At 47.3% G+C, this 13,261-nt stretch overlaps 1 protein-coding gene across 1 annotated transcript in view; it reads left to right on the top strand.

Annotated features, from left to right (window-relative positions):
• Positions 1 to 13,261, top strand: part of MRPS7 (mitochondrial ribosomal protein S7) — a 115,311-nt gene that overhangs the window by 31,328 nt on the left and 70,722 nt on the right. The window lies entirely within an intron of this gene.

Genomic DNA, 13,261 nt, shown 5'->3' with positions numbered 1-13,261 from the left:
CATGTCCTGATATCGGAAGGTCTGGGCTAGGTACGGAGTGTCCAGCGACGTGACATAAAGCGCTCCTGAGCCGATAATCGGCGCCCGAAGGTATAGCGAGGACTCCGGCGCAAAGCGCGATCAAAATGGCGGCGCCCTGCGGCTGCGGTCGCACTAGAGCATAGCGACCGGGGAATGGATCGTAGCAGCTTGGCTCTACCGGATCGAGTTTCAGCACCCGGATGGCAGTGTGGCGTTGGGGGCACGGTTGCTGAGACGGGACTGGTGGCTACGAATGATCCGCTGTGGAGAGCACGGGATGCCTGGAGGATTTTATCTTGCGCCACAGTCCAAAATGGCGGAGCCTGATACCAGCGAAATGGATGGCTGTCCATGGAATACACAGCGGCTGTGATCACGAAAGTCCGGACCTGAACTGCCCATTGCCTAGCTTGACTGGTATGCCGCAAATACAATATGAGGGTAAGCCCGCGCATGTACGCTGAGGCGTGGGAGGTTCCCCGTGTGCTGGCTGCGGACTAACGTCACTTATGGATATTCCTGCCACGTTGGTTTGCTGAGGGAAGTTAGCGACTGGGCGCTGTGAGCTGCGTCCCGCTGGCGGCAACCGCACCATCTGTTAACATTGGCTGCTTGAGGGGGTGACATCTGAGGACAGCGAGGCGAGTGTTTCCTTGTGGGCATCCCTGTGGAAGCTGCCCTGCGCATGTACCCTGCTCATTGGCACGACCGGCGAGCTGCTAGCCACGAGTGGAAGATGGGGTGTCTAGCATGCAGTGGACACTGAGGGACCGTCCTGCATGCACGACGTGCGCGCATGTGGCCCTACAATTCCACTGCTGTAGTCTATCGCTGTCGCTCCTGTGTTGCCTTGTCATCTGTAAATCAAACTGGCGACGGACGACCATCTTTCATGCGTGCTATACTGAAACTTTTGGGGGCTGATTCTTAGCGGAGCCGTGCTGGGTGGTGTCCTTCTCTGCGTTGTGTGGACCTGGTAGCTTGAGTCTGGTGCGAGGCCTAGGGCCCATCAACTGCTGCCGGGGGTGGTACCTGCGCAGCATAGAGATGGGGAAACCGGATAAGACGCAGTCTAAATTGCCGTTTGACACCAAAAGGACCACAAAGGAAACGGCGACGCCCCCTGTGACGGAGCCTGTGCCCACCATAGAGGCATCTGCGGGCATGGAGGGAGTGTTGCAGGCCATACAGCGCAGTTTACAGGACATTAATGGCAAATTAGACACCATAACCCTACGGGTGGACAACATGTCGGCTAAGCTGGACGGCCTTGGAGAGCGCCTGGAGGCGGCGGAATCCCGTATATCGGTGGTGGAGGACGAAGCGCATGGCACAGCGCAGAAATGCGCTGAAATGGAGAAGCTGCTTGACGTTGTCAGAAACAAGGCGGAAGATTTAGAAGTGCGATCGAGGCGCAATAACATTCGAATCGCGGGAATTCCGGAATCCACAAATACAGGCAGAATGGAAACATATATCGAGGAGCTGGTTAGTAGCGTGTTCGGAATGGAAAATCTCTCGGCTATTTTTGTGGTGGAACGCGCGCACAGAACTCTTGCCCCGCGTCTGAAGCCGGGCGCTACTCCCCGAGTGATTGTTGCCCGTGTTCTGAACTATCGGGATCGTGATACCATTTTAAGGCTGGCTCGTGAGAAACGCCAAGTCACCTACCAGGGTAACGCGCTGGAGTTCTTCCCGGACTTCACCATGGCGGTTCAATTGGCGCGCAAGGAATTCAACCCGGCGAAGAAGAGACTCCGTGATTTGAACATTGAATACGCCATGCTCTATCCGGCGAGGCTCCGAGTGTCACATGACGGCCGGCAGACAATCCTCCAAACACCAAAAGCGGTGCAGGAATTCATCAAGAAGCTTGGCGGGAAACGCAGGGAGCGGCGACAGGTGGGGCAGCACCGCGAGTCCGATATGAACACTGATCTGGGCTGATATGGTTGTTGCATGCTGGTTGAACTGTGCCGGTAAGATCTACACATATTTTATTGTGGAGGACCGGTCCGCTGGGATCCATTGTGCCCCAACGGGGGTTGGGCATGGGTAGCGTAAAGTGACAATGGTGTACATGGAGGATGTGACCGAGTCTATGTCGGGCCCTCCTGAATTGGACTCACCGAACTGCAGCTGTTGGGCGGGGTATAACTGTCATGTACTCTGTGGTCGGAGGATGGGCGCTTCGGCAATGGGGGTGACCATTGATATGTACAACACAAACAGTTGCCAGGATGTCTGGTTTGGTGACTGGATTCGGATCGCGAAGATAGTTGAGGGGTGGACCTTGCTGCCAGGGTGGTGTGGATTGATGGCGAGCCATTACATTATATTAGCGGTGTGCACCGGCTGGCACTATGTGAGGAGATAACGGCGATCGCCTCCAGGCAGAGACTTGTTGAGAGGTATTAGGTTCGTGGCATACCGGGTGGGCATGGAGGGTTGAGGTTGGGATACATCGCATAGATCACGTTTGCCTGATCACATCCATTTTAATGGATGGAGTGGTGAGTTCTCGGTGGATCCCCGAAGCGGGTGCTCCCCACTTTTAGTTACACTATGTTGTTCTATAGGGGTGGGGTATGGCTTTGGCATGGTTGGGTTGCTGAAGTGGGCGGGGGGTGGGTGCACAACTGTTGGGGACTGTTATGCAGGTTATGGTGCATGAGAAACATGGCTGAACCCCAGTATTGCATACGGTTGTACAATTCTATGCTTCTGATTATTTCTAGTTGCTATGGTGTAAATGAATATCCATCCGAAACTTGGAGTTGCACTGTGTCCGATGGCTGAGGTGAAATCACGTGCTACTCACTTGAACTTACTGACCTGGAATGTAAGGGGGCTTAACAACCCTAGAAAAATAAGGCAGATATTTGCATATTTCGACAGGCATCACATTGACATTGCACTATTGCAGGAAACGCATCTTACACCGGCCTCACCTGTTCACATAGGGAAAAGATGGGCGGAGGTCATAAAAAGCTCCTCCTATTCTTCCTATTCCAGAGGAGTCCTGATCCTGATTAGAAAGGGTGTACAGTTTAGTGTAGAAGGCACTATAACGGACGAAGCCGGGAGATTTGTTCTTATAAAGGGTATGGTACGGGGTCAGAGAATAGCGTTGCTGAACACATATGGTCCGAATGTAGACGACCCTGACTTTTATCATGAAATATGGCGTACACTAAGTGACTTCCCCGATATTCCGTTGCTCTGGGGGGGTGATTTTAATCTCGCACTCAATGATAAGCTCGACAGATCGGAGGGGTCGGCTGAACCACACAAAAAGGTGTTGGGTAAGCTGAGGGATGTCATGATTGACAGACATTTGACGGATATTTGGAGAGTCCGGCACACTGAGCTTAGGGAAGCCCTGCACGTCTCGGCTGCGCATGGTAGCTGGTCCCGTCTGGATTATTGGGTGGGTTCGGATGAGGTACTGCTGTGGACGAGGTCCGTTGCCCATCTCCCCAGGACTCTATCAGACCATAGCCCTGTGCTTCTGTCTTTAAACATACCATACTATGCACCACCACCATATAGCTGGAGGTTCAATGCCAAAGCGCTGTTGGACTCTGTCTACACGGATACAATACACCAGGCCATTAAGGAATATTTCGACTTCAACGCCTCCATGGTAGATGATCCAGGGCTCCTGTGGGAGGCTTTCAAGGCTACTATCAGGGGGGTGTGCCTGGGTACTACTGCAGGTATTCTTAAAGATATTAGGCAGCAACTGACTAAGCGGGAGGATAAGTTACGCGCCCTAGAGACTGAATATGAACGGACGCACGACACAAAAATCTTGAGCACCATTAGGGAAGTACTGTCTGAGTATCAATCCTATGCTGAAGATGAGCTTAAATATGTAACCAAGCGTACAACGGCGCGACAATATGGTGAAGGTGGTAGACCAGGTAGGAGCTTGGCAGCTAAAACCTGCTCAGGTTCTCGGACGCACACTGTACATGCGGTAAAAGATGCCACGGGGACACTAAAGCACGACACGCAGGGTATTCTGAGGGAGTTCATGATCACATATGAAACATTGTATGCCTCACGCCATACAGCACCACCTGAGGGTGTAATGGCTTACTTAGAGGATGTTGCAATAGCATGGATGTCGGACAGACAGAGAGAATATTTATCGATCGCTGCCGGTCACGGTGGAGGAGGTGACGGAGGTGATCAAATCCCTGCCAAATGGGAAGGCCTCGGGCCCAGATGGGTTCACATGTGAATTCTACAAGGCATTTGTAGACCAGCTGGCACCGCACTTAGTTGCAATGTATGGGGATGCCCATGAAAAGCAACGACTGCCGCCAACATTACGTGAGGCCATGCTGATTGCATTGTTAAAACCGAATAAAGACCCTGAGCAGTGCGATTCGTATCGCCCGCTGTCCCTAATCAATGTGGACACCAAGATACTGGCTAGGCTTCTCGCCATTCGGCTGAAGCCGCTGATGCCTAAATTGATATTACCGGATCAATCGGGGTTTATCCCCTCCAGATCCACTACCCACAACACTAGGACAATTTTCGCATTATCACATTACCTGCTTCCTCATACCAAGGCGGTAGCGGTGTTCCTGGATGCTGCCAAAGCATTTGATTCGATCGAGTGGCCTTACTTATATACCATCTTGCAACGTATGGGCTTTCCCCCGCTTTTCCTGCAATGGGTGACTCTCCTTTACACGGAGCCGACGGCACTGATAAAGGTTAATAGATACATCTCCGACCCAATCAAAATTGCGAGAGGCACGAGGCAGGGATGCCCGCTGTCTCCATTATTATTCGCAATTGCACTGGAACCCTTGGCCTGCAAAATTAGACAGAAACACCACTACTCGGCGCTCCAGTTCCCGCAAAGACCACTGCACATCTCGCTATATGCCGATGACATCACACTCTACATGCGCGATCCTGAGTCGAACTTCAATCCGTTATTGCGTGAATATATAAAATTCGGTCAACATTCTGGTCTTACTATTAACTGGTCAAAATCGGTGATCATACCCTTGACGGACACCACTGACCCCTGTTCAGTGGACTTCCCACTGGAGTGGCAGTCGGAGCCGGTGAGATACCTGGGCGTCTGGTACCACCGAGACCCCGAAGTGGTGATACGCACGAACTATGGACGGGCGATCGAGACGCTGGAAGGCAAAATAGGGCGCTGGATCCAGCTGCCATTATCACTGGCCGATCGCATAGCCATAGTAAAAATGGTTATTCTTCCAAAGCTGTTGTACCTTTTTAACAACATTCCGATTCAGCCCCCGTCCGAGGTTTTTCGCAGGATCTCAGCCATGATCCTCCGCCTTATATGGGCGGGTAAGCAAGCTAGGATAGAATTGCGTTCTCTCACACTACCGTACATGCAGGGTGGGTTTAGGGTTCCAGATTTTTTACTCTACTATTTATGGGCACAAGCGCAATATGCGCATTTTTGGTACCATCCGGTTCCATTCCTTACACATGCTGCAATTGAAGAGGGTGACGCACACCCTACCCCGCTGAGTACTATTATAACACATAAAAGACCTCCACTGCATAATCGGGACATAAATACTATCGACACGACAAATAAAGCCTGGCAAACTATGGGTGGGAAAGCGCATAAACTGCCATTGTATGCTCCAGCACTGCAACTACAGCATCACCCTGAGCTCTCAGTTACTCAGGAGAAGGTTGCTCAAGTAGATAGGCCCGGTTACCATGGGAGACCTGTATGAAAGCGAATCTTTCAGATCACACGAGGAGTTGACGTTCATTAGTAACCCAACGTTATTGTTTCAGTTCACATACTATAGGCTACAGAGAGAGTTGCAGAAATTATATCCGACACATCCTGCGGAGCCTCCCCAATTGACTGCTTTGCAGTTGCTGATCACAACCCCTACTGCGACAAAGTTAGTTTCCAGACTATATGCAGCACTACAGACAGACATTGCTGACACAACGCACAAGGCGATGGAGCGGTGGAACTGTAGCCTACTAGACCCCTTGACTGAGGAGGACTGGGTTATGGCCTGTTCAATCACTGGTATGTTGTCACCGAATGGGAACTTGCGTATGCTGCACTATAAATATCTCCATCAGACATATTACACCCCAGCACGGCTTTATAAATATGGGTTGAGGTCGGACATAAACTGCCGTCGCTGCGGGGCAGACCCGGCAGATTTTATACACCTGGCATGGCACTGTGAAGCGGTGGCTGAATACTGGCAAAGGGTGGTACATGTATTGGGTGACATGGTGGATACGAAACTTGAATGCACTGCTCGTACATGTCTGTTGGGCTTACTGCCCGGGCTTAGAGCAACCAAACGTAAATTTTGTATGATTGCATTGCTCTTTGCCAAGAGGAGAGTATCATTGTGTTGGGGTGGCAGCATGGTGCCCAAGGTCAAACATTGGATTCAGGATCTGACTTATTGCAGGGACACGTTGCAAACATATGAAGAGGAGCTGCCCACGGGGTCCAAGCCTAGGGACTACTGGAAATATTTAATTCAATATTTACAAATGCACCAAGTTGCCTAACCGTATTTCGACAACAAACACCAGGTATGATGAAATGTCAGTGTAATTGCATGTTGTTGCATGCTGGATGAAGGATGTTGTTGTACCATGACCTGTAAGTTCTTTACATGTTGCCATTGTATGTTTTGCCTAATTTTGTTAAAACATGCTAATAAAACCATTAAAAAAACAATTAAAAAAAACAATGTCCCTTCATTATAATAAGATCTCTCCACCATTCTTACTACAGGGTTTCATAATTATGACATTATGAGCACCATGGCTAGCCAGTTGGCCCTTGGGTATGTCTGAGAATTAATAGTTTATCATGTTGTTCTAATGTCCCAGCATGAGCAACAAATAAACCATCCTGTAGTTGACACTGCCATTCACATCTGCTATTTACAACGTGCAATAACACAGCTGGAGAGCGAGTAAAACTTACTATTTTCAAGATCAATTGTTACATTGCTGTGTAATCCAGCCCGTTCTCAATTGGTTGCTCCCCATACGTTTTGAGAAACTTAAGTGTCGATGCACGGAGCCTCTAAGTTTGCACAAGAGGTCTAGGCTTTCATTTATTCACTTTTGTTACAATCAGTAGTGGGGATAATCCATCCCGTCTGATCTGGTGTCGGGCAAGCGTGGAATATTGCCTCCCAGGATAGCACCACTTCATGTTTCCTCAGGCCTTTTCTCCCCTCCCACTTTAGCTCCACATCTTCATACTCCGCCCACCTATTCAATTCTTTACACCATTTCCAGAGAAAAGGTGCAGGCGTTTTCCTAATCATTGTCAATTGTTGTCTGGCCACAACTAATGCCAGGTCTGCAAACCTGAAAGTAACAGCATGTGTCCAGTCCTGTTTCATGGATAAAGACCCAGAAGGCAAGATCTTGGGGTTACCATAAATGTTCTCTGTGTAGCAGCATTGATGATTTGTAGCACTTTATCCCAATATTGCCTCAGTAAGGGACAGTCCCAGACCTTAAGATAGAAATCTGGCATGACCAGTTGACGCCCCTCAGGCACCCTGCTTGTATGACTAGCAACATTAAATGTATTCTTTTAGGAGTTATGTAGGCCATGTGACGATAAGAATATTGAATTGCCTTGAATTTTTAGTTCCTGAAGATTTTGGGGCATTTTCAAGGATAGCTATCCATTCCACCTTTAGTCAGGGATGCCGCTGTGTCTTCTGACTAGTGTTGCAGCCCAGAGAGATCAAATTTGGACTGCACCATCAGTGCTCTATATAGCAATGTGATCACTCCAGAGAGCAAGCATAATGTGAAGATGAATTGAAAACATTGGTGTATCAGGGGTTCCAAAAGGCCATCCCACCAGCACTTTCGCATTGTAGCCACTATCGCGCCATGCAAAAGAAAATGCCTTGGGAAAACCAATACTTTGGTGATGTCCCAAAACTCCCTGATCCTTCCATCCACAAATAATCCACCCAGAGTTGAAAGTCCTTTCGCTACCTAGTTATGCAGTCTGTTCTAGTTACCTGAACGGAGTAATTCTGTTAGGGGGATATCCAGTGCGGACGGCTACCATATGTATGTCCTTGGTAGGGCTTGTGCCCATGCGTACCCAAGTGTCTCTGCCCACATGCCCGCCCACTGAAAATGAGTTCTACTGGAAGGATTCAGGAGCAATGTACAGCGGGCAGCCCTCCACTGCATCCCAATGGCAGTCTCTCCAACTGGCTGCCCATTGTAGTTGCGCGGCCAGTTATTATAACTCATAATCTGGGACAGCTAGGCCTCCCTCCCCAGTTCAAAGTCGGAGTTTAGACACTGCAATCTTGTACCTTTTCAAAGCCCAAATCAAGTCCAGCAGTAGGGCGTCTATCTTCCTAAATAATTCCATACAGATCTGTTTTGGTAGGGGCATGAAGAAATACAGGTTCCATGATAGTCAAACCATTTAAGAGAGGGCTAAGTTACCCATAGCCGATAAAGGGAGCGTTATCCAGAATTTAATGGCTTGCTTCATAGTGGACATTGCCCTCCAACAATTGATCTGCAGTATGGTATATACACACTTCCAGGTATTTAATTATGACCGGTACCTTAGGATATTATGTCCCAACAACACCAGTGGTTCCACAGCTATGGCGAACAGCAGCAGCTACGATGGACAACCCGTCTTGTATTCCTGCCTATCGGACACACAGCTGAGATTATTCCTCCTGTTTTAATATAGGATACTGGATTGGTATGTAATAGTTCGATCCATTTCAAGAAGCTACTACCCAGGTCCTTCTAGCCATGACCATATATAAGAACTCCAGTCATAGGGAATTGAAGGCCTTTTCAATATCTATAGATCAGACCAGTGCACCAGGGTAATCTTCCAATGGTGAGACTATCACCTGCACCAGCTGCCCAGTTTTAAACATTGTACTACGTGTGACGACAACCCCTGATTGGTAAGGGTGGATCAACTTTCCAATTTTGGAAAAAAGCCTATTTGCCAAGATTGTGCTCCTGATTTTGTAATCCACATTGAGCCCATAGGAGGACAATTGTTCTGGATTTCTGTCCTTCTTAGGTAGCAAGACAATTACTGTTTTGTACAACTATTTTTGGTAGGCATCCTTATGTTAAGTGAACATCTGTCCACAGATGTTTGATAAAATTGTACAGGAATGCTGTCTGTTCTGGGGACCTTAGCTCCAGCTAATTCTTTGATGGCTCTCCAAACCTCCTGAACCAAGACCACCCAACCCCAGGGAGTTAGTTTCTTCAGCCGATTGTCTGGGCATCCTACCACTCATTATGCAGTTGTGCATCACCTGCTTACTGGGAGCAGTTTGCAAAGTCTTAAGTTTTCATAGTAAGCCCTAAACGTCTTGTTTATTTCTACTTGAGTGTAGACCAGGTTATCAGTTTGAATATTTAATATTGAATAGCTCCTTTTCTTTGAATTGGCTGTCAACTGCAACAGCCTCCTCTCCTTATACTTCGTATCATGTGCTTTATGGAGGTAATTTTTGCAGCCATAACCTTTTAAATGGTCAACCATAGTCAAAAATTGCTTTCTTTCTACTTGTAACTGGCGTTCAGTAATCGGATCATTTAAGACCACACCTTAAGACCTTGTGGCTACTATGGTCATTGTAAGTGCTGACTGTCCAAGCTATCTAGTGGGCACACCTTCACCAGTGAGGTTGTGTTCTACCTGCGACTGCTAAGGCCCTTGTGAGGCCTGATTTGTCAAGCTGGCTTATATGGGCGAAGCTGTTGCAACTAGATCCTAGTTTCAAATTGTCTTTGACTCTCTTTGGCAAAGTGTATTCCTTTGGTGAGTTAGAGGGCACTCTCTCTGCCCTATGACTAGATGTTAGGACTACTACTTCTTCGGGTTGTCCATTAGAGTAGAGGGTTGGGTCTTATGATGTTGGTGGGAGCACCCTCCCCCCCGCCCCCGTCCCCATCTCTGCAGGCTCGATCTGAATTTTCCGTCCTATCAAGTGCCCCAAGTTGATGCATGAGTCTGCTGGGCTGCACCTTTCTTCAATCCTTTATTTGGGATTAGTTTTTGCACTACCACTGTGGGGCTGGTAGCCCAGTAATAATATTGTTAAAATTGCAGCCCCTGCATCCTTCAAGTACTTAAACTTAGTTGTCATATTCGGTTGGGATGGGCTTGGACTTGGTCCTGGATTTAACTGAGTTGGTTCAGATGGAGCTACTATTGCGGGCTGCGTGAGAGTGACCAAATTAGCGGTGAAGTCTGTCCTGTGTGCCCGGGAGATGCCAGGGCTCTTTTTTTCTGAGGTGTCACTGGGCCCCAGGTTATGCCTCAACGCATGGTGTCACTTGCTCAATGTTAAAGAGTAGCTCTTTACAGCTGATGCAATCCAGCAAAAGTCCAATTGCCTCTGGACTACTGGTCTCCGGTCAAAACAAAACTAGCAGTTCCCTTTGGTGGCTACTAGTTTCCTTCTTGGGGGACCAAACGACTCTCCTGTGTCCAGCAGATTCTGGTGTATCTTTTGAGCATCAGTACTTTGTCTCCCAGGCTGCACGTCAGCAGTCAGTGAGGATCAAACGATTGTGGCTACTGACTAGCCAAGGCGGGTTCTTCAGCATTTGTAGCACTGTAGCTGAGAACAAAGTCAGCCAAGTGACTCTTGGAGTCACCTCTTCTGTCTGGGACCCAGGAAAGACTTTTCCTCGAGCAAGGCACCACAGGCGCAGGCCTCTCTTTGCTAGCCCAAGGATCAGCATGTGCAGCCCAGTCGGTGGTGCAGCCTCGCTTTGCCACGTCTAGGGAACAGTAGGGCAGTCCTCCTTCCGTCCTCTCTCCATCTAGATTCGATCCAAGGATGGGGTGCCATATTTTTGCCCTGAAAGTGCCATCGGGGATGCGGCGGTCACTAGCCAATGGGTTACTGGGATCACTCCTGCCTGATGAGAATTTCCTACAATGTGTGGCATCTAGCAATCCCAGGATGCAATATCATAACCACCCCAAGAGGTGTGAATACCTGGGGGTTACACGCCCATAGAAAAAACAGTCTGGCAACTGTTTTGCACTCTCTGTCCCCGCTACGAACTTGTCTACTAGAAACAAAAGGTTAGTCCCTCACGTGTATGTACACGCTTTGCCCTTCAATGGCGGTTTCACCTTTAAAGCATGCCTTTTGGGCTAACACCCTCTTTAGTTTTCTTGCCAGGTTTCGATTCACACAACTTTCAATGGCTGGCTCTTGTTGTTCCTTCCAGGTAGTTGTTCACACTCCTCCTCTGGAGGACAGAAAGCACCCGTAAATGGCCACTGGAAACTTGGGCAACAGAGTGGCAACTTTCTAAAGTTTTTTAAAATTTGACTTGAGCATTAAGTTAGATTTAATGTCATGATTCTTTTGATACTTTGAAGTGCGCCTTTTAGTAGTTCCATTCAGAAGTTAGGTCTGCTGAGTTTTCAGCGTGTAAGCCTGCACGCGCCAAAGGGGCTACTAGTCTTGTTCACAGTAAAAACATCTATTTAGGGTTTCTACTGTCAGAACGTGTAGAGCACATGTTCTGCTTCTTAATTTACATCACCCTGCCTTAGGACACAAAGGTTTGAGATTTGCCATTAATTTACATGACAAAGTCGAGTTAGCATTTCGCAAACTCCTTTGTTAGCCTGCAGTGTCGGTGCTGGGAGTTGTGTTTTACTGTGTCACACACATGGTGGCACAATAAGTGCTGCAGTCCATGATGGACACCTTAATGTGCAGGCCCTTAGTACTCTGGTACCATATACTAGGGACTTATAAGTAAGTTAAGTTATACCAATTGGGTGCAAGCCAATTAACTATATGAGTTTTAAGGGTCAGAGCACTGGCACCAAGGCCTGGTTGGCAGGACTTGTTTCTGAGGCGAAAAACCAGCAGCATCAGTCCAAAACGTTGTGAGTAATCATGCAAAATGAGGCATTTCTTTATAACCTCTATGGGACATTCCTTCCGCTACATTCATTTTCTATTACACAGCCTAATCACATTTATTATGTTATCAGTTTACTTTTCCCATTCATTTAAGCTTTGAGAGTTCATATTGAGATTCTTTTTTGTTTTTTGCAGAGACTGCAAAAAGCATGATCTTGCCATTTTGGGGGCTGAAGACATGAATTAAATTGTAACAGCCTTGTCTTCACTATATAGACTTCTGGTCTGACGGCTGATTGTCTGCAAGTCTATCCGTGTGTTCAACAGAGCTATTGACAACCTATGCCTTCCATTCCTCTGGGCAAAGATCCAACCATATAGCCTTTAATCATGTCCAGTATGCACTAACTGCATAGCCTGGCTTTTGGTCAAGTCATGCTTCTAGCCACAGTAAAGGACATAGCCACTGTGTATAGTTTAGCCATGCACAACATTTATGAGTACATGACTAGTCTTTTAGCCAGCTGTTGCACCCAGCCTGTGTGGATCCAGCCCAATTCCTGCTGATCAAAATAGGCTCTATATGCATTACTTTCCCTCTAATCTAGCAGTTGGCCGAAAATAGACTTTGGATTCTCAGTCAGTTCAATACAGCAATAATGATTTCTATGTTCAGTGCAGCACCTGGTCAATTTTATTGTTGCAGTGCCTAGAGATGCTGTGTTTTTATCGAAGTATTATTTTAATCTTATGGACCTGCTTTTCCTGGGCTGTCTACTGGGATGTCAGCGATGATTTCCATAGGTAATATGCCATTGGTAGATACGTAACATACCATTTGTGATGTCATCTGATGTGTGCAATCATGAAATATGTTTGGAGTGAGTCATTAATAACCATAACTGGTCAATGTTTCTTTTTAAATACTAAAAATCATACCATAATATATCTTTATTTGTTATTTTCAGTGAATGTTTGTTTCGGAAACAAACAGTGCCTTAAATGCAATATTAACCACAACTTACCATTAGTAAAGTTTTGCCAGTGAGATATATAATTGCTACCAACAATTTGCTATTTTGTGGCACTGTAAATAATCGATATTGCAATTACCCAAAGAAAAATTCGCTAGCAATTGTAAAGGAAAGTTTCAATTCTATTAAGGACACAGAGGTGAGGATTATGCTCAAACATTTCTTCCTTTTATTACTGCAGCAGAGTTCAACTTAAAACAATCTTTCGCGAGAAAGAACTACAAGACCAAGTTCAGCCAATCTGAACAAAGGCCAGGGACATCACTTCGACTG

This window comes from Triturus cristatus, chromosome 7 (genome assembly GCF_964204655.1).
Source record: "Triturus cristatus chromosome 7, aTriCri1.1, whole genome shotgun sequence".
Taxonomy (NCBI): Eukaryota; Metazoa; Chordata; class Amphibia; order Caudata; family Salamandridae; genus Triturus; species Triturus cristatus.
The sequence above is the reverse complement of the archived record's forward strand: the minus strand, read 5'-3'. Positions and strand labels throughout refer to the sequence as shown.